Genomic DNA, 21907 nt, shown 5'->3' with positions numbered 1-21907 from the left:
CATAACACCTTACTGAGGAAGAGGACTAGGATTCTGACTTCTGGAGATCTCTTAAAACAAACTGTGATATAACTGTGTATATAACATATTACTTTCAGGGTAAAATACCTGTATATACAGAGAAATGATTATCACAATAAGTCTAGCTAACATCCATCACCATCGTTATAACTGTGTGTGTGATAACTTTTGATACGTACTCTCTTGCTGCTGCTGCTGCTAAGTCGCTTCAGTCATGTCTGATTCTGTGCGACCCCATAGACGGCAGCCTACCAGGCTCCGCCGTCCCTGGGATTCTCCAGGCAAGAGTACTGGAGTGGGGTGCCATTGCCTTCTCCATGTACTCTCTTAGCATCTTTCAAATATATAATACAGTATTATTAACTATCTCACCATGTTATACATTACATTCCTATGACTTAACTTATTTAATGGTTTATTTTAGCCTTTGTTGTCTGTGCTTCTGGTGTCAAAGAGAGAAAGAAAGAGAAAGTCACCACCAAGACCAATGTCAAGGAGCTTCTGCCAATGTTGTCTTCTATGAGTTTTATGGTTTCAGGTAGTCCAATCAAGCTTTAAATCCAATTTGAGTTAATTTTTGTGCATAATGTAAGATAGAAGTTTCATTTTTTTTGTGTGTGTGTGTGCTGTTCAATTGTCCCCAAACCATTACTAAATGGACTGTCCTTTCCCTCACTGTATACTCTTGGCTCCTTTGTCATAGATTAACTGACCATATGTGGATGGGTTTATTTCTGATCTTTCTTTTTTTTCCTTTCTATTTTGTTCCACTAATCTATGTGTCTGTTTTTATACCAATATCATGAGAAATGCTGGGCTGGAGGAAGCACAAGCTAGAATCAAGATTGCCGGGAGAAATATCAATAACCTCAGATATGCAGATGACACCACCCTTATGGCAGAAAGTGAAGAAGAACTAAAGAGCCTCTTGATGAAAGTGAGAGAAGAGAGTGAAAAAGTTGGCTTAAAGCTCAACATTAAGAAAACTAAGGTCATGGCATCTGGTCCCATCACTTCATGGCAGATACATGGGCAAACAGTGGAAACAGTGGCTGACTTTATTTTGGGGGGCTCCAAAGTCACTGCTGATGGTGACTGCAGCAATGAAATTAAAAGACGCTTACTCCTTGGAAGGAAAGTTATGACCAACCTAGATAGCATATTAAAAAGCAGAGACATTACTTTGTCAACAAAGGTCCATCTAGTCAAGGCTATGATTTTTCCAGTGGTCATGTATGGATGTAAGAGTTGGACTATAAAGAAAGCTGAGTGCAGAAGAATTGATGCTTTTGAACTGTGGTGTTGGAGAAGACTCTTGAGAGTCCCTTGGACTGCAAGGAGATCCAACCAGTCCATCCTAAAGGAGATCAGTCCTGGGTGTTCATTGGAAGGACTGATGTTGAAGCTGAAACTCCAATACTTTGGCCACCTGATGCGAAGAGCTGACTCATTGGAAAAGACCCTGATGCTGGGAAAGATTGAGGGCAGGAGGAGAAGAGGATGACAGAGGATGAGATGGCTGGATGGAATCATCGACTTGGGACATGGGTTTGGGTGGACTCAGGGAGTTGGTGATGTACAGGGAGGCCTGGCATGCTGCGGTTCATGGGGTCGCAAAGAGTTGGACACGACTGAGCGACTGAACTGAACTGAACATACTATTTTAATTACTAAACCTTTGTAATGTAGTTTAAAACTAGGAAGTGTAAAGCCTCCAGCTTCGTTCTTCTTTCTTAAGGTTGCTTTGGCTATTTGGGGTCATTCATGGTTCCATATGAATTTTAAGATTGTTTGTTCCATTTTTGTGAAAGATCCCATTGGAGTTTTGATAAGGATTGCACTGAATCTGTAGATTGCTTTGACAAGTATGGACGTTTTAACAATATTAATAATTCTTCCAGTCAATGAACATGGAATATCTTTTCATTTATTTGTATCTCCTTCAATTTCTTTCATCAATGTCTTACAGTTTTCAGTATACATGTCTTTCAGCTCCATGGTTAAATTTATTCCTAGGTTTCTTTTTTTTTTTTTTTTTTGAGGCAAATGGGATTGTTTAAGTTCTCATTCTGATATTAGTGTATTGAAACAACTGATTTTTTGTGTCTTAATTTTGTATTTTGCATCTGGTGCCTTTTTAATAGAAATAGTTTAATCAACAATTTTTATCAAGAAGCAGAAAAGTCAAGTAGCTTTAAAAATAATAAGTAAAAATGTGTCTTCTATTTTTGGACTTCTAATATTTGTTTACTGTACTGAGAGGAGTGATTCAGCATTCTCTCTAGTAAAAACAATGTTTTATGATTCTCTGATCACTAAAAGCTGGAGCCTAACTCACATCCATTTTTAAAGCAAAGCATGTACATTAAAGCACTAACAGATTCCATTAGTTTCCTAAGTCATAAAAGTAAAACATTGTTTTTCCTATTCCAGCAGTGTCCTAATAGGATAAATATAATGCACTATGGTATCCATTGAGCACATTAGTACTTCTTTAATAGGAGTAGTAAGTCTGTTTTATTTTGAAATATATAATACTTCTGGGTAAAAAATAGTTTAAAATGGTAAATGGATAAATAATCCACAAATAATTAATTCAATGGATAAACTAATTATGGTGTATTGGTAAAATGAAACAACCTGGATGTGGCAATCTGGATTAACTCAAATACATTATGCTAAGTAAAAGAAGTCAGACCAAACAAGAGTACATACTGTATGAGTTCATTTATATACAACTTCAGAAAAATGCAAATTCATCTAAAATGCAAAAAGCAGATCAGTGGTAGCCTGGGAAGAGTTGGGGCAGAAAAACAGAATGAGGGATTACAAAAAGTGAATAAGTGTTGAGTTTGACAAATACCTTTTCTATCTTGATCTTGGTGATAGTTTCACAGGTGGCACATTATATGAAAAATTATGAAATTACACGATTTAAAACATACACCGTGGCTCAGATGGTAAATCTGCCTGCAATGCAGGAGACCTGGGTTCCATTCCTGGGTTGAGAAAACTCTCTGGTGAAGGGAATGGCTATCCATCTTTCACTTACATTTTACAACAGGTAGGCACATGGAGATATTCTGGAGCACTTCTTACCAGGTTAGTCAATAAACAGCAATAAATGATGGCTACCTCCTTGATAAGGTCAATTGACAGAGACTGAGTAGGGAAAAAGTACAGAAGCAGCCTTATGTCAGAGGATGTAAACTAGGGAAAAATGGAAAATTCTGGAAGTAAGATTATTTTTTAGGGGAAACATCAATAACTCAAATACTAAGAGAAATAATGGAGTTTCCAGTGGGTAGCCATTCCCTTCTCCAAGGGATATTCCCAATCTAGGGGTTGAACCCAGGTCCCCCACATTGTAGGCTGATTCGTTACCATCTGAGCCATGGTGTATATTTTAAATTGTGTAACTTCATAATTTTTCACATATGCATAACCTGTGAAACCATCACCAAGATCAAGATAGAAAACATTATTTGTGTAACTCACTACTGTGTGGATCATAACAAACTGTGGAAAATTCTTAAAAAAATGGGAATACCAGACCACCTGACCTGCCTCCTAAGGAACCTGTATGTGGATCAAGAAGCAACAGCTAGAACTGGACATGGAACAACAGACTGGTTCAAAATTGGAAAAGGAGTACATTGAGGCTGTATATATGCAGAGTACATCATGTGAAATGCTGGGCTGGATGAAGCCCAAGCTGGAATCAAGATTGCTGGAAGAAACATCAATAACCTCAGATATGCAGATGACACCACCTAATGGCAGAAAGTGAAGAGGAACTAAAGAGCCTCCAGATGAAAGTGAAAGAGGAGAGTGAAAGAGCTGGCTTAAAACTCAACATTTGAAAAACTAAGATCATGGCATCTGGTCCCATCACTTCAAGGCAAATAGATAGGGAAACAATGAAAACAGTGAGAGAATTTATTTTCTTGGGCTCCAAAATCACTGCAAACAGTGACTGCGGCCATGAAATTAAAAGACACTTGATCTTTGGAAGAAAAGCTATGACAAACAGACAACATAATAAAAAGCAGAGACATCACTTTGCTGACAAAGGTCTGTCTAGTCAAAGCTATGGCTTTTCCAGTAGTCATGTATGGATGTGAGAGTTGGACCATAAAGAAGGATGTGCACCAAAGAATTGATGCTTTTGAACTGAGGTGTTGGAGAAAACTCTTGAGATTCCTTTGGACTGCAAGGAAATCAAACCAGTCAATCAAAAGGAAATACCTCAATATTCATTAAAAGGACTGATGCTGAAGCTCCAATACTCTGGCCACCTGATGGGAAGAACTGACTCATTAGAAAATACTCTGATGCTGGGAAAGATTGAAAACAGGAGAAGGGAGCAATGGAGGATGAGATGGCTGGATGGCATCATGAGTTTGAGCAAACTCTAGGAGACAGTGAAGGACAGAGAAGTTTGGCATGCTGCAGTTCATGGGGTCACAAACAGTCAGACATGACTGAAGGACTGAACAACAACAATCCACTCCAGTATTCTTGCTTGGAGAATTCCATGCACAGAGGAGCCTGTTGGGCTACAGTCCATGGGGTTGCCAAGAGTCAGACGTCAACTGAGGGACTCTCACTTTCACTTTTCATATTATAAATATATACCTCAATTATACCTATTTAAAGCTATACAAATAAAAGCTAATTGGTATTGGGTGTTTTAGAAAATCATTTGCTCTTTGGTAAGCAACAGTTTGTTATGATTTGAAAGAAAGAAAATAGAATTTATTCATTGAATTTTGCCCCAGATAAAATTTGTGAAATTCAAAATTTGAATAGTTTTGGAAGTAATAGCACATTCAATTATAATAGGTTAAAAATAAAGCACATATTTGGGGAAATTTCCACTTTTATGTTATTTTATAATATAGCTTTATTTTTTAATGTGAATTTGAGGCTCATTTATTCACTTCTCTTTAACATGTTGCCTAAGCATTTCCAGGGATACAAATAATTTTTTTATAATGTGACTTTAGATACTCTGTTATTATAAATGAGTGATATTTATGTCATTTAACTGTCAAGTTTTTTCATTGATTTCTATATGCATTGTGCATTACATACATAAGAATACAATATGGTTTGGCTTAAATTTATCTTCTGGGTAGTTTATAAGTCTAAACAAAGTAGAGATGTTGCTTTGAAAAACAGTCATGTTGAGAAAAGATAAAATAAAAAACCACTTAAGATAGGGTAACATACAAATTATGAATTCCTAGAGGGCAAAGTTATGCAAATCCTCATCTGGTGCTGGGCACACAATACATTAAATAAATATTTGATGATTGAAATTGATGAACAAATTAAAAACAAATTCTACTTGAATAATTATATTTTCAATTATGCAGTTTCCAAAGTTACCCTTTGTCTGAAGAAATAACCAACTACTATATAGTCTATAAATAGGATTAAAATTTTACACATGCAATCAAGAAATGAATGCCCTCAGAGGGAGAGAGATTCTGAAAGGGGGGAATCTGGTTTGAGATATGGATCCAAAAAACAATCGTAAGATTTTGTTCTCTAGCATTTGTGGAAGTACATGCCATGTAGGAATATACTGAGTCCAAGTACGAAAGTAATAAAAGAAGATTAAAATGATCTTTTCCGAGTGAGGATAATCCATCCAAAAGTTAATGCCAAAAAAAATATTTGAAAGGACAAAAGTAAAAAAATCAGTTTCTCAGTAAATTATAGAAACTAAACTGTAACACAGTGTGTAACTGCAAATTAAGAAACTGTTCTGTCTTCTGAGAAAACCACAAACAGAAAGCATGAGCTTCTGGAAAAAGAAATGCAGAGTAAAGAATTCATCTAAGTATCTGGCTCTCTTTCATTTTCTTGCCGTTTTAGATCTAAAAATCCATCAAAACCAGATTTTTTTCATTATGATACTATTGAAAATCTTTGCAAATGATTATTGCTATTTATATTTTTCCCTTTTGCAACTCTCTATGTTTAAGCAATAAAAATAGCACAGCTGAACTCTAAATTACATTTACATTTAACATTCTAAAAACTCAGCAGAGAAAATCAACAAAGATGATAAAATGCCTTACAAGATAGCATACACTCTCTCTTCTGAATAAAACTTTACTTAAATAGTATTTACAGTGCCTTTGAAGACACTTAAAAAAAAATCTTCAAAGTCAGCTGCAAGTCTTTAATTCTACAGAAAGCTATTGAAAACTATCACTAAACTTATAATTTTAAATAAACTATTTTGATCATTATTTGATACTTAAGTTTGGATAACCTATAGTGACAAAGAACAGTTCTGTAGCAGACTGGGGAAGGGAGGAACATGAAGGGCAGAATGGAAAGATTACAAAAGTGAACAAAGAAATTTTGGGGTTTGATGGGTAAGTTCACTATTTTGATTTTGGTGACTGTTTTACAAGTTAAACATATGTCAAGAATTATCAAATTGTACAATTTAAATATATGTAGTTTTGTTGTATATAAATTATACTTTAAGAAAACTGCAAAACAAAAGCAATGTTTCATATAACCACCTGTTTTTTGGTAAACAACAGCTGTCAACCATTCAAAGAATCTCAGAAAACTTGTCCTCAGATAAAAATCAGCGAAACTCAGACTTCAAAATGTTTTGGAGATAATAACATGACTGATTTGATACTTACCTTTAGATAAATATCATTTTAGGTACTCACTGTCTATATATTTGACTCATTTAGAATTCTTACCAGCACCTTAAAGAGTATCTAGTCGTTCCTTCAACACATAGTTACTATGTGTCAAGCATCGTTCCTGGTACTGAACATATGCTACAGAAGGAAGATATTCCCTGGTTTCCTAGAATGTATATTTTGGAGACTCTTTACCTTCCATTCTCATTTTGTTGTAAGTTTGTGGCAGGGAGTGAGAAGCTGGGTGATTTAAAAAACTGGTTTATATTGTTACTGGGAACTGGCATATATCAATTGCCCATGTTTGTTCTAAACACATAACTATGGGCCAGGGGCTTCTCAGGTGGCTCAATGGTAAAGAATCCGCCTGCCAATGTAGGAGACGTGGGTTTGATCCCTGGGTGGGAAAGATACCCTGGAGAAGGAAATGGCAATCCATTCCAGTATTCTTGCCTGGAGAATCCCACGAACAGAGGAGCCTGGTGGGCTACAGTCCATAGGGTTGCAAAGAATCAGACATGACTGAGCACACACACACACACACACACTCACCCATGGGCCTGGGGCATTCTGTGTTTTTTCTCATTCTCTTGTTTTCCAAATGGAATGAATATTGTAATATTGTGGCTATCTTGCTTTTTTTCTAATATCATATACTGACTAGTTAAGATGTAGACTTACATCTGCGCCTCACAGAGAATTCACCTTACCCGAAGAACCTGGCCTTGGAGCTCTAAGCAACAACTGACAAAAAGGTTGGGTTATCTTTCTTTGAAGAAAGAGGAATGTATTTTCAGTTATGTGGATGGTTGCAGCATATTACCAAAGGCATTTGAAAAAGTATGTAAGTGGGAAGAAGGGTATATAGGGCACCAAAGGCATAAAATGTAGAGGACATTTCTCTTTATCTGCTCACCATCTCTTTTGGAAACAACCCTCTTCTCCAATCTGTAGTGTGTGTTCTTCTGGTCCCCACTGCAGTATTTAGGGGTAGGTAAATGATCCAAATCCTGCCAATTACAGTATTCCTGTTCCAATGGATGTTGTGATTGATTTAAAGATGACCTAATCCCAGTCAGATTGGCTGGAGTCCATCTTAGAATTTCTGCTAGAGCTATACAGAAAGAAGAGTGCTTTCCTTTTGCTAAAATTGATAACTCTTGAGAGCAAAAACCTAGAGTTGCCAAAATCCCCTGTTTCCACAGTGTGCTGTGAATGAAGCCAACAGAGACAAGTTAAGACTAGGAGATGAGGGTAATTTGATTATATTCATCTAGTTCCTGTATCTAGTGAAACCTCTAGGCATATGCACTGCTGGATTTCCTGACTACATTAGCCAGTCCCGAAAATTGGCCGAAAATTGCTTGAGTTAGGTTTCTGTCATTTTAAATGGAAATAGATCTGACTAAAATAGTGAACTATCTGCAGTTCTCTAAATACACATAGCTTCATCATATACCTGTTCTGGAATACCCTTGCCCTATGTTTGCATTTGGTAAGTCTCTACTATTTCTTCATCAACCAATCTTGGAGGTCTGCCTTAACTCCCTGCCCCAGGTTTCTTCATCACACAATTTGTTACCAACTCAATTATATCATGATCTGTGAAGCTTATCATAGTTCCTCTTAGTCAAAATCACCAACTTGTTCCTTTATATTCCTACAGAACTATTAATATGGCTGTTTAGTACTTATTGTACCATATTATAATTTGGATGTGTTTCTTTATGCTAATATGTGAGCTGAGGGAGGGAAATGAATGTCTCTTACTCATCTTTATACCTCCAACATTTAACTTAATATGTTGCTGGAGACAATGCTCCATAGTCTCAAATTTTGCACATTACACAAATGAAGTACTTAGCTTTCCTCTTCCTAGTCTCTCTTTAGGGAATTTTGCATAGTAAAGAGATAATGTCTTCCCCTACAGCAAAAGGCAGCAACACTTATTGTCCAGATAATAATGTCTTTCTCTGGAACTCATTATTTTTTATAGCTGCCCATTATAAAAGATCTAGCTTCCCTCAGCTCAAAGTTCCTCTAGGTAATGCAACCCACTGCATATGCAAATATCATCCAGCTCTCTTCACATCACCCTCTGAGAAGTGTAGCTCAATGAGTCAGTGAAACAATGTTGATACTCCAGCAACTACTAGGGCTGAGAGTAATAAATGATCCTTTGTCTCTGTCCCAGGAGCCTTGTGTGTTCTCCCAGAATCTATGAAATGGTTAAGCTAACTTGTTGTCTTGCCAACAGGATAAAATATCAGATCCTTCACAGTCCCTGATGGTTCTAGTGATGAGAATGGAATAGTGGTGGGGAGACAGCTTTCTGGAAGAGAAAGTATGAGGGCTTCACCAGATGATAACAGGATATGGGAAGAGTCCATGGGAACTGGCAGTGAACATGACCAAACTGTACAGTCAACCAGACAATAAGTTGTCCCCAACTATACTACTTGCTAAGAGCAGGAACTGGGAAAGATGGCTATAGACCAAATACTTGGAGTAGGAAGTACCTTCAGAGACAGTTGACCTAGTTGTGGTTAACTCTTTTTTGGGTGGAAAGATATCATCATCAACCTGTTGAACAGCCTCAGGTCTAACTCACTGTAACAACAGTACTAAGTACTATTATTAACAGTAACTGACAAGATTTATCCTAGGCTGGCAGAAGATTCCATTCCCTTTCAGATGTAACGGACTACCATCTACACTGAGTATGAAAAGATAGAAATTTGTGAACACTATGGGATCAAAAAAGCAAGAGAGTTCCAGAAAAACATCTACATTTGCTTTAAAGACTATGCCAAAGCCTTTGACTGTGTGGATCACATCAAACTGTGGAAAATTCTTAAAGAGATGGGAATACCAGACCACCTTACCTGCCCTCTGAGAAATCTGTATGCAGTTCAAGAAGCAATAGTTAGAACTGGACATGGAACAACAGACTGGTTCCAAATCGGGAAACGAGTACGTCAAGGCTGTATATTGTCACCCTGCTTACTTAACATATATGCAGAGTACATCATGCAAAATGCCAGGCTGGATGAAGCCCAAGCTAGAATCAAGATTGCCGGGAGAAATATCAATAACCTCAGATATGCAGGTGAAACCACCCTTATGGCAGAAAGCGAAGAAAAACTAAAGAGCCTTTTAATGAAAGTAAAAGAGGAGAGTGAAAAAGCTGGCTTAAAACTCAACATTCAGAAAACTAAGATCATGGCATATGGTCCCATCACTTCTTGGCAAATAGATGGGGAAACAATGGAAACAGTGAGAGACTTTAATTTTTGAGGCTCCAAAATCACTGCAGATGGTGACTGCAGCCATGAAATTAAAAGACGTTTGCTCCTTGGAAGAAAAGCTATGACCAACCTAGACAGCATAGTAAAAAGTAGAGACATTACTTTACCAACGAAGGTGCATCTAGTCAAAGCTATGGTTTTTCCTGTAGTCATGTATGGATGTGAGAGTTGGACTACATAGAACGCTGAGCGCTGAAGAATTGATGCTTTTGAACTGTGGTGTTGGAGAAGACTCTGAGAGTCCGTTGGACTAAAAGGAGGTAAAACTAGCCAATTCTAAAGGAAATCAGTCCTGAGTATTCATTGGAAGGACTGAAGCTGAAGCTGAAACTCCAATACTTTGGCCACCTGATGTGAAGAACCGACTCATTGGAAAAGACCCTAATGCTGGGAAAGATGGAAGGAGGAGGAGAAGGGATGACAGAGGATGAGATGGTTGGACGGCATCACCAACGTGATGGACATGAATTTGAGTAGGCTCCGGGAGTTGGTGATGGACAGGGAGGCCTGGTGTGCTGCAGTCCATGGGGCTCGAAAAGAGTCAGACACGACTGAGCGACTGAACTGACTGATGGACAGAAAGCGGGCAAATCAATACAACTTTCACTGGTTTTACTTGGGAGATGAGGGGGAAGGTTCCATATTTTTTTCCACAATACCACTGACATTAGGATTGACTGGCCATTGAATACTGTTTCTGACACAGCTTGGAATCAAAGGCCTTATGCAACTGGCACCAATCTACTTTTTACAACTTTATCTGTCACTCTGTTCCAACACAAGGAATCTGTATCAGCTAGCCAGTTTTATTCACTGTCTGTAAATCCACCATGAATACTGTTCAGTACCTAGATGTCCATCTCTGCTCATGTGATTTTACCTTGTCTGTACTGCCCTCCCCCTTTTCTGCCCTTATTCATCAACAATCTAATTCAAGATCCATCTTTTCTATGAACTCTTCCCTAATCATCCTATCTCATGTTAATCTCTTTCTACTAACACTGAACTATAATAACTATTCTAATTCTCACATGATGCCATTATCATTATGTAACAGTATATGTACATATCTTGTCTTTCTCAAGCAGGCTGTAAATTTCCCCAAATTATGGATAATACATACATTTTTTTTGATATATCCTACTGTGTTCACTAGGCACAGCCTTACCCACTGTAGGAACTCAAGAAATAATTTTTTTTATTGACTGATTTAATCACATTTTCTTTCAGCACTACCTTCTGAGTAGCAACTAGGAACATCAAATTAAGCCAACATAACCCAGGTGGTAAAAGATGCCAAAGATCTAATTGGTTTAAATGAAGGGAACTCATAAGTCCTAAGTTCTTTTCAACTCATGTAACTGGCCACAGGTGGCCTTATTCTGGTTAAGTTCACTAAAGTGCTAAAACGGACATTTAGAAGCGCGACGATGGACAGGGAGGCCTGGCGTGCTGCGATTCATGGGGTCGCAAAGAGTTGGACACAACTGAGTGACTGAACTGAACTGAACTGAACTTGACTTTATATCAGCAGAGTCTCCAAATGAACTTCAGTTTTGTCTCTAATGAAGGCCACCCTGGTAGAAAAAGAGGATCCACTGCATGGCCACTTCTGGTATCTCTATGATTAGTGGTCACTTGTGCAGTAAACAACTGGCCTCATTTACCAAGAACATCATCCAAAATTCAACTACTTGGAAATCGCTGTAGCCCAGGGAGGTTAACAGCTGAATAAACAAACATTCTAACTATCCTGCTACCACATTTGAAGGGGGTTCACTGCCAGAACTGGGAAGAAGCATAAGGTCAGTGCTCAAAAGTGATACTATTATGGTTAAAGAAACAGAAGAGAGTCTGGCATAGTATTTTCCATATGTTTTTATAAAAGACAAAGAACTACCATGGAAAAAAAATTTAAACTGTGTTTTAAAGTACATGTTTTGAGGCACGTCTAATATTTATAATTCTGCAAAAAGCTGAACGCACAGGTATATTTACTTCTTTGTTACAGAAATCTAATAATTTACCTGGAACAAGCAAAATGCTAAGAAACGAGAAAAACACTGAAGTAGTCTGAAGTGACATTTGTTCAGGTGATCTTTAATGATGAACAGTTTTTTCAATGCCAATGTCAAATTCTGCAACTCAAAATTCATTGCATTAGTTTCAGCTTTCTGTCCAGTGTTGAAATGTAAATATCTTTGAGAGGGAATTATATTGCCCTTAGCTGTTAATCAGTTAATGATGGGAGTGAGATATATTTATCAGGTCTTTCTTTAAAAATAGGCTTTGACAAGAAGGGTAAATTATGGAAGGAAAAAGATACACTGGTTGTTTGAAATAGATAAGAACTCATGCCCAAGAGGGAAACAATATACAAAGGAGAGACCAGAGGCCTCAGGAAAGAAATTCTTTGGCTATTTCATAATTTTCTCTGACAACTACACTGATCCTAGACTATTAAAGAATGACTTGATTTTTTATTTTTATCAAACCTAATTAATCTTGATGTTTGGGAAAAAGAGACAGTGGGGGCTTACAGTCTGAATTTAGTATTCAGTTCAGTCGCTCAGTTGTGTCCGACCCTTCGCGACCCCATGGACTGCAGCATGTCAGACTTCCCTGTCCATCAACTCCCGGAGCTTGCTCAAACTCATGTCCAAGCTCTTTAAAGTTAAGACCTAATCTAATTCACCATTTTTTTGGTTTGTTTTTAGTGATTAACATAAAATAGGTATCTCTAGGACGTTGGATCATCAAAAAGCAAGAGAGTTCCAGAAAAACATCTATTTCTGCTTTATTGACTATGCCAAAGCCTTTGACTGTGTGCATCACAATAAACTGTGGAAAATTCTGAAAGAGATGGGAATACTAGACCACCTTACCTGCCTCCTGCGAAACCTGTATGCAGGTCAGGAAGCAACAGTTAGAACTGAACATGGAACAACAGACTGGTTCCAAATAGGAAAAGGAGTACGTCAAGGCTGTATATTGTCACCCTGCTTATTTAACCTATATGCAGAGTACATCATGAGAACCGCTGGGCTGGAGGAAGCACAAGCTGGAATCAAGATTGCCAGGAGAAATATCAATACCTCAGATATGCAGATGACACTACCCTTATGGCAGAAAGTGAAGAACTAAAGAGCCTCTTGATGAAAGTGAAAGTGGAGAGTGAAAAAGTTGGCTTCAAGCTCAACATTCAGAAAACTAAGATCATGGCATCCAGTCCCATCACTTCATGGCAGATAGATGGGGAAACAGTGGAAACAGTGGCTGACTTTATTTTTCTGGGCTCCAAAATCACTGCAGATGGTGACTGCAGCAATGAAATTAAAAGATGCTTACTCCTTGGAAGCAAAGTTATGACCAATCTAGATAGCATATTAAAAAGCAGAGACATTACTTTGCCAACAAAAGTCCGTCTAGTCAAGGCTATGGTTTTTCCAGTGGTCATGTATGGATATGAGAGTTGGACTATAAAGAAAGCTGAGCACAAAAGAATTGATGCTTTTGAACTGTGGTGTTGGAGAAGACTCTTGAGAGTCCCTTGGACTGCAAGGAGATCCAACCAGTCCATCCTAAAGGAGATCAGTCCTGGGTGTTCCTTGGAGGACTGATGTTGAAGCTGAAACTCCAATACTTTGGCCACCTGATGCGAAGAGCTGATTCATTGGAAAAGACCCTGATGCCAGGAATGATTGAGGGCAGAAGGAGAAGGGGATGACAGAGGATGAGATGGCTGGATGGCATCACCAACTCAATGGACATGGGTTTGGGTGGACTTAGGGAGTTGGTGATGGACAGGGAGGCCTGGCATGCTGTGGTTCATGGGGTCGCAAAGAGTCAGACACTTGAGGACTTCCCTGGTGGTACAGTGGATTAAGAATCCACCCTGCAGTGCAGGGGACATGGGTTTGATCCTTGGTCCAGGAAGATTCCACATGCAATGGAGCAGGTAAGCCTGAGTGCCACAGCTACTGAGCCCATGAGTTGCAACTACTGAAGCCCTTGTGCCTAGAGCCTGTGCTCCTCAACAAAAGAAGCCATCAAGGTGACAAGCCCACACACTACATACAGAGTAGCCCCCACTCTCTGCAACTAGCGAAAGACTGTGAGCAGCAAAGAAGATTCAGTGCAACCAAATAAATAAAATAAAATAAAAATAGGTATCTCTAAAGGATCTGTTGAAAATTAGTAACTTAGATTTGGATTTTCTCTTAAAGAGGAGCCAAAAAGGCAAGGGTACTCCTACAGTTAGGTGGACCTATGGTTCTAAGGATCAACCAGTCACTAACATCTACATGGGCTTCCCTGATGGCTCAGTGGTAAAGAATCTACCTGCCAATGCAGGAGATGTGGATTCAATCCTTGGGTCAGGAAGATCTCCTGGAGAAAGAAATGGCAATGCACTCCAGTATTCTTGCCTGGGAAATACCATGGACAGAGGAGCTTGGACTGCTATAGTACATGCAGTCAAAAGAGTCGGGTGTGATTTAGCAACTAAACAACAATACACATCCACATAAGTGCCAATCAAATTGTATGTAGAGAGAATGTCAGAGATTAGTACCATCATTCATGATCTAAAATATGTGGGGTTTGTGTTCTCTATTAGAGCACTGTTTAATTTGTCAGACTGGCCCCTACAGAAATCAGTTTTATTCTGGAGAATGACTGTAGACCACCACAGCCCCAGTTGCATCTGCTGTGTCAGCTGTATTGAATAATATTATAACCCAAGCAGATGATTGAGACCCCCTTCACATGGTGTGTAATCATTGACTTGGCAAATGCACCCTTTCATTTATGGTTTTTAAGAGATTGAAAGGTAGTTTACATTCACGTGGGCCCCTTTCAATCTAGAAGTATCAGCAGTTCATCTTTACAGAGACAGGTATTTTAGTTAAGTGTGCCTTTCCTCCATTTATAGGTTTAACTAGCACCACTATCTAGGGAATTACAGAATACCTGATCCACAGGCATGGATCCCCATAGAGCACAGAATCTCTACATTGAAGGAGATATAAAAGTGACCCCCATGATATGATCCATTTGTCTTAATCCACCTTGTACCATCTAGAGGTAGCCAGTCTCATGCAACACTGGAACTGCCTTCTAAAGTTATAACTGAAGAACCAGCTCAGAGGATGCAGTATGAAAGGAAAGAGTACCACCCTCTGAGACAGTGTATTTATTAAATCACAGACCTCCATATGATGTTTTGTCTCTAATAGGAAGGATACACAAATTTGGGAACCAAGAAGCAGAAGTGGGTGTGGTCTTATTTGCCATCACTTCTAGTAAAATGGGATAATTTTTGCTTTCTGTCCCCATAATCTTGGATTTCACAGGGATGGAGATCTTGATACCCAAAGGGGCTCTCCCTTGACAGGAGACACAGCAAAGCTCTTAATAAACTAAAAATTATGGCTGCTACCACAGCACTTTAGACTTTTTATGACAAGATATAAGCAAATAAAAAGAGAGGTCATCAACTTGGCATGGTTAATTGACTGAAAAACAGGATGAAAAGGAAGAAAGACTGCTTCATACCAAAGAGGTAGGAAGGAATTAATGTGGAATACAGGTGATACAATGGAACTCCAAACAAAAGTTCATGCCCCAGGTTTAGGTTAACCACGAGACATGTCACCAAGACCTACTGAGAAGGTGAGAGTGAAAGGGATTTGAAATGGATAGTGAAGGAGGGAGAAATAAGTACCAGTTGAGGCCCCAATGTAACTGGATCGACAACAGCCATAGTACATTCCATTAAAACAAACAGGCTTATCAGGACAAAAATAAGTGGTGATACAGTACATGAAAAGATGCTCAACATAACAAAAACAAACAGTCCAATAAAAAAAAATGGACAGAAGATCTAAATAGATATTTCTTCAAAGAAGACATACAGATGGCCAAAAAGCACAAGAAAAGATGTTCAACATAATTAATTATTAGAGAAATGCAAACCAAAAGTACAGTGGAGTATTACTTCACACTGATCAGAATGGTCATCATCAAAAAATCTACAAACAACAAATGTTGGAAAGGGTGTAGAGGAAAGAGAACCCTTCTACATTGTTGGTGGCAATATAAATTGGTACAACCACTATGAAAAACAGTATGGAAGCTCCTTACAAAACTAAAAATAAAGCTACAATATGATCTAACAATCCCACTCCTGGGTATATATTCAGAGAAAACCATAATTCAAAAAGGTAAATGCACTCCAAATTTCACTGCAGTACTATTTACAACAGCCAAGACGTGGAAGCAACTGAAACATCCATCAACAAACGAAAGATGTTGTATGTATATACAATAGTATATTACTCAGCCATAAAGAGAATGAAATAATGCCATTTGAAGCAAAATGAATATAGTTTCTTATGCTAAGTGAAGTTAGAAAAAGACAAACATCATATGATGTCATTTATATGTGGAATATAAAAAAATGATACTAATTAACTTATCTTACAAAAAAGAAATAGACTTACAGACATAGAAAATAAACTTATGGCTACCAAAGGGGATACTGGAGAGGAGCAGGGAGATAAATTAGGAATTTGGGATTAACATATAAGGCTATGATTTTTCCAGTGGTCATGTATGGATGTGAGAGTTGGACTATAAAGAAAGCTGAGCACCGAAGAATTGATGCTTTTGAACTGTGGTGTTGGAGAAGACTCTTGAGAGTCCTTTGGACTGCAAGGAGATCCAATCAATCCATCCTAAAGGAGATCAGTCCTGGGTGTTCATTGGAAGGACTGATGGTGAAGCTGAAACTCCAATACTTTGGCCACCTCATGTGAAGAGTTGACTTATTGGAAAAGACCCTAATGCTGGGAAGGATTGGGGGCAGGAGGAGAAGGGGACGACAGAGGATGAGATGGTTGGATGGCATCACTGACTCGATGGACATGGGTTTGGATAAACTCTGGAAGTTGGTGATGGACAGGGAGGCCTGGCGTGCTGCAATTCATGGGGTCGCAAAGAGTTGGACACGACTGAGCGACTGAACTGAACTGAACTACTGTATATAAAATAGGTAAACAAGGACCTATTGTATAGCACAGGGAATTCTACTCAATATTCTGTAATGACCTAGATGGGAAAAGAATCTAAAGAAGAGAGATATATGCATATGCAAAACTAATTCACTTTGTTTTAAACTTAAAATTTACACAACATTGTAAATCAACTAAACTCCAATAACAGTTTTTTTAAAAAATTTAAAAAAACTATATGAGGTGATGGATATGCTAATTATCTTGATCATGATAATAATTCCACAGTGTATATCAAGTCATCACATTGTATACTTTTATAAATGTAATTATATTTGCTGATTATTCCCAGTTATTTTTCAATGAAGTTATAAAATATCATAGAGCTTCTTATCATTAAAACAACATGACAACTTTGCAGGAACAGACAACCATTCAAGTGGAACAGAAAACAAAGTTCAGACATAGACCCAAAAACCATGAAAATTTAGTATATGATAAGGGTGACATCTTAAAATCACTGATGCAAAGACAAATTCCTTAACAAATGGTTCTGGGATAACTGAGAAGCCATTTAGTAAAAGAAAAACTTAGGCATATATATCACAATATTCACACACACACACACACAAAACAAGTAATTTGCTCAAGGCTAACTCAGGCTAACTCCTCAATTCTCATTCAGAAGACGTCAATCCCAAAGCATCGTACTTTTCAACTATTAACTTAAGCCTTTCATCATTCAATAATTAACAAAAGCTATCTCAGAAGTATATACCTAGGACCATCGTTTTGGTCCCTTATTTAATTACTTTTACTGGATTGTACTTTGACATTGTTATCAATCTATGCTCAAATACGAAAATCACACAATACCATGAATTGCTGCCCTTCTTTTGTACAAGCAATATATTTTTATCCAAGGGAGAAGAGAAGCCTAAAACTGACTGTGTTTCATTGTTTTGCCCCAGTACAAAGTTCAGACTTAAGTTTGCAATTAATTTCTAATAAATTGTACAGAACGTTGTAGCTATGCTGTGTGGAAAAGGTTTTTCAATCTCAGCTGAGTATTTATTTCAAGTCAGAAATTATGTTACTAGCCCCCAGTCCCTTCCTTGGTTACTCTTCACAAAACTATTTGAGTATCTTCCTTCTGCACACACAAATTCCTCCCACTCTTGGGATTTAGTCTCTTACTTACAGAGAACACAGACTCTATCCTATTGACCTCTTTCAACATCTTTCTTCTTTTGAAACAAACCCCTACACTTGTGCTCTGCATAACTTCTTTATTCTCAATCTTCCTTGCTTTTTAAAAATGCACTGAAGTCTGTGAATTTCCCTCTAGGGTTTGGGTGTTGCTTTAGGTACAATATTGGATTTTATAGTGATTTGTTACTCAATTCTAAATATTTTCTAATTTCAATTGTGATTTTTTTAATTCTCATGATGTTTTTCAGTTACTGAAGTTTATTTTACTGCTCTTAATATTGTCAATTTAAAACTTAATTATACTGTAAACAAAGAATGACATTCACCTTCTGGAGGTGAGCGTCTAGGAATAGAATTTTCGAATCTTGTTTCACAAGTCCTAAATAATTTCATCTATTACAATTGCTTCATTTAACACTTCTATGTGGAGTACTATACCAATATGTTTCTCTACGTCCTTCTGAGTTTCAAGTCTACAGTTTTCTATACATTTATGAGACTAATTTCCTGTATATCCCATAGGCACTTTAGCCCTAACAAAATTAAAACCAAAGCATTATCTCTACCCACCCTAAATATCTTCCTCCTCCTTTTTTATTCTGTTTTTAGAATGAAGATCTACATTCTCCCCAACTGTTCAAGCCAAAATTATTACATGCATTTTTTTATTCCTTTCTCACATGAGTTGAATGAACTGGACTGTGATTCAAGTGCTGTGAATCATATTTCCTAATTATCTGTTGAAGCCGTCCTTACCTCTCTATTTTTACAGGCCCTCATCATTAGCCCCTTGGCTTTGCATTATCCTCCCAAATGGCCACAGTCTTGCCACCTCTCCTTTTTCTCCTCCTTGTCATCTCTCCCTGTCTCCTTCTCTTCTTTGTTCCATCTACCACTTATACACTGAAATACATTTCTGATAATTGTATTCCTTTGGTTAAAAATTTTTGATCACTGTCTACAGGATAAAGTCTAAATATAGCACAACATATATGATCGTTTACCTGAGAAAATTCATCTACTATGCAAGGAGAAACTTTTCAGGCTTGATATATGATTAAACATGCTATTTTAAATCCTTAGACATACAATTCTATTAAGAGCCTAATGGCAAGAAGGATTTAAATAGAAGTGCTGCCTTATATATGAAATCCTACATATTATGTTCTTATGATCAAGAAAAAATTATGCTCTGTGGATTTGGCCCCATTTCCCAAAACAACCTTGCACCACTTATTGAGAGAACACAGGTTGCATCTTTAACCTCATAAACAATTTAGAACAGGTAAGCAGTGGCCACAGGACTGGAAAAGGTCAGTTATCATTCCAATCCCCAAAAAGGACAATTCCAAAGACTGTTCAAACTACCATATAATTTCGCTCACTTCACAAGCTAGCAAGGTTATGCTCAAAATCCTTCAAGCTAGGCTTTAGCAGTATGTGAACCAAGAACTTCCAGATAAACAAGCTGGACTTCAAAGAGGAAGAGGAACCAAAGATCAAATTGTGGACATTCACTGGATTATGGAGAAAGCAAAGGAGTTCCAGAAAAATAACCTACTTCTGTTTTATCAACTACGCTAACACTTTTGACAGTGTGGATCACAACAAACTGTGGAAAATTCATAAAGAGATGGGAATACCAGATGACCTCCTGAGAAACCTGTATGTGGATCAAGAAGCAATAGTCAAAACCAGTCAAGGAACAACTGACTAGTTCCAAATTGGAAAAGGAATACGACAAGGCGGTATACTGTCACCCTACTTATTTAACTTATATGCAGAATACATCATGCGAAATGTGGCTGGATGAAACATAAGTTGGAATCAAGATTTCCAGCCAGGAGAAATATCAACAACTTCAGGTATGCAGATGTACCACTCCAATGGCAGAAAATGAAGAGGAACTGAAGAGTCTCTTGATGAGGGTGAAAGAGGAGAGTGAAAAAGCTGGTTTAAAATTCAACATTCAAAAAACTAAGATCATGGCATTCAGTCCCATCACTTCATGGCAAATAATAGGGGAAAAAAGGAAGCAGTGACAGGTTTTATTTTCTTGAGCTCCAAAATAACTGCAGATGGTGATTGTAGCCATGAAGTTAAAAGAAAGGAAAGCTATGACTAATCTTTCCTACTTGGAAGGAAAGCTTTGACAAATCTAGATAGCATATTAAAAAGCACCTGACAAAGGTCCGTGTAGTCAGAGCTATGGCTTTTCCAGTAGTCATGTATGGATGTAAGAATTGTTCCATAAAGAAGGCTGAGCACCAAAGAATTGATGCCTTCAAGTTGTGGTGCTGGAGAAGACTCTTGAAAGTCCCCTGGACTGCAAGGAGATCAAACCAATCAATCCTAAAGGAAATCAACCCTGAATATTCATTGGAAGGACTGATGCTAAAGCTGAAGCTCTAATACTTTGGCCACCCGATGCAAACAGCCGATTCATTACATTAGAAAAGACCCTGATGCTGGGAAAAATTGAGGGCAGGAGGAGAAGTGGGCGGCAGAGGACAAGATGGTTAAATAGTATTACTGACTCAATGGATATGAATTTGAGCAAACTTCGGGAGATAGTGAAGGACAGAGGAGCCCAGCGTGCTGAAGTCTATAGGGTCACAAAGAATCAGATATGACTTAGCAACTGAACAACAGCAACAAAAGGAGGAAGAATTGGTATATGTTGGGACTCAGTATCTTCCAGGACTCAAAGACAATCAGGCAATGTTCTGAGTGGTGACTGAAAATTATAAAATTCCAAAACCAACGGAGAAAAAAAATTTCTGGAAAATTAAGTGATGAGTGAAAACACAGCCCATGCATACTGTAACCTGGCTTTATAAAGAAAAGGAAACAAACTTAAACCACACTGATAGCAAGGCGATGACACACTCTTCTTAGGATACATACCATATGTAACTAAAATTACAATACTGTAATCTATGTTCGTAAAAATAAACTTTAAAGATAATAAAAGATCAGTTAGATTCTATACCCTCAGTATGATGAAGACAGGTAAATACGATCCATTCCAGGAATGTTTTCATGACAAGTGATTAAAAGAATGCAGGCTCATAAAAAAGATAATCATATTAATCAGTTAATTACTACTTTAATTGTCTGTTAATAATAAATTTTATTACTATAAACAATTTCATTCCTCCCAGCATCATGACATCAATACATTGCTCTATTTTACCTATTACATATTATTAAAACTAGGTACAATTATGTTGTTTTGATTTTTGAACCATTAACCTCTAATATGTTTTTAAATTAGACAGTCAGTAAGAACAGACATTTGCCAAAAGAAATTATCCAATTCTGAAAGACAGTTGTGGAGTAAGAAACAGACCTTAGAGTTTACAAACAGGAGAAAGCATCAAGATAGTACTATTCCTAGAAACTCCACCTACTGCTTTGACACTATGGGGACTTTATCAATCTAATTTATTTATTGTGAAGCCAAATCCACTTTCTCAGTGTAACTGCTGCATCTATGACTCTGAATTAGATGTGAGTGTGTATTTTATGTTTTGTTGTTGTTCAGTCACTCAGTCATTCCAACTCTTTGTGCCCCCATGGACTACAGGGTTATATGTTTATGTATGCATATATTTTGGTTTAATATTTTTGAACTAGAGTGAGCTTCAGAAACTTATCTCCATGTAGT

General features: G+C 37.7%; 1 protein-coding gene across 1 annotated transcript in view; it reads right to left on the bottom strand.

The window, feature by feature from the left end:
• COL24A1 (collagen type XXIV alpha 1 chain) overlaps positions 1–21907 on the bottom strand; it is a 441974-nt gene that overhangs the window by 202783 nt on the left and 217284 nt on the right. The window lies entirely within an intron of this gene.

Source organism: Giraffa tippelskirchi, chromosome 5 (assembly GCF_054371585.1).
Source record: "Giraffa tippelskirchi isolate mGirTip1 chromosome 5, T2T-mGirTip1v1.2.pri, whole genome shotgun sequence".
In the NCBI taxonomy this organism is placed as follows: domain Eukaryota; kingdom Metazoa; phylum Chordata; class Mammalia; order Artiodactyla; family Giraffidae; genus Giraffa; species Giraffa tippelskirchi.
The sequence above is the reverse complement of the archived record's forward strand: the minus strand, read 5'-3'. Positions and strand labels throughout refer to the sequence as shown.